This window comes from Myotis brandtii, unplaced genomic scaffold (assembly GCF_000412655.1).
Source record: "Myotis brandtii unplaced genomic scaffold, ASM41265v1 scaffold125, whole genome shotgun sequence".
Classification (NCBI taxonomy): Eukaryota; Metazoa; Chordata; class Mammalia; order Chiroptera; family Vespertilionidae; genus Myotis; species Myotis brandtii.
Window position 1 is genome coordinate 9,514,749 of NW_005354385.1, and position 797 is coordinate 9,515,545.

Below are 797 nucleotides of genomic sequence, written 5' to 3' on the forward strand. Positions count from 1 at the left end.
CGGCTGCTCACAGGGGAGGGAAGGTGCAACAAAAGCCTGGCCGGAGGGGAACCCTGGTGTGGGCCAGGCAGCTGGCACCGGGACCCGCAGGGATGGCTGTGCCTGACCGCGCTCTACCCTCACGAACCCACAATCGTCATCTCCATTAGCGGAGGCGCGAGCAGATGTCCCAGGACGCGGCGCGCTCCGAGGGCTCAGGCCATGGGGGTGGGATTTCCCTGGCCCAGGGCATCCTCCTCTTCTCCCTTTGCCTGTCCCTGGCCGCCTCCTCCTCCTCTGGAATATTCATATTCCCCCCCCGCCCCCCCTCACCCCCCCCATACACAGTCCAAGGTGGAAGGGGCTAATTTGTGTTCCCTTCTTTCCTTGCAGTGCCCACGTGCGAGGGAGGACGTGGTGCGTGGGGAGGGGAGGGGAGTGGAGGGCAAAGGAGGATGTAGGCAGTGATCCAGCCCTTTGGGGACCCCAAAAGCCAGAGTGAGGCGTCGTTCACTTTCCTTTCGCAGACAATGCAGCCGAGCAGAGGGCAACAGGTGCGCCTTTGGCAGAGAGATGCGCTTTCCTCCCCATATGCTAACTTGGGTACTTCCGACACTCCTCGGTGCCCATCACCTCCTATCCTTCCACGAGTTTTAGGTAAATACATGGACCCTCCTCTGAAGCACAGGGCTCTGACCGCCTCCGCGTGAGAGCCAAGAAGGAAAGACAAAACGTAGGGAGGAGGGGGCAGGGTGGCTCCGCTAAGCACCGTGTGCCGCCCTCCCAGAAGTGTGGGCTCTGGGCGCACGCCGCACCCC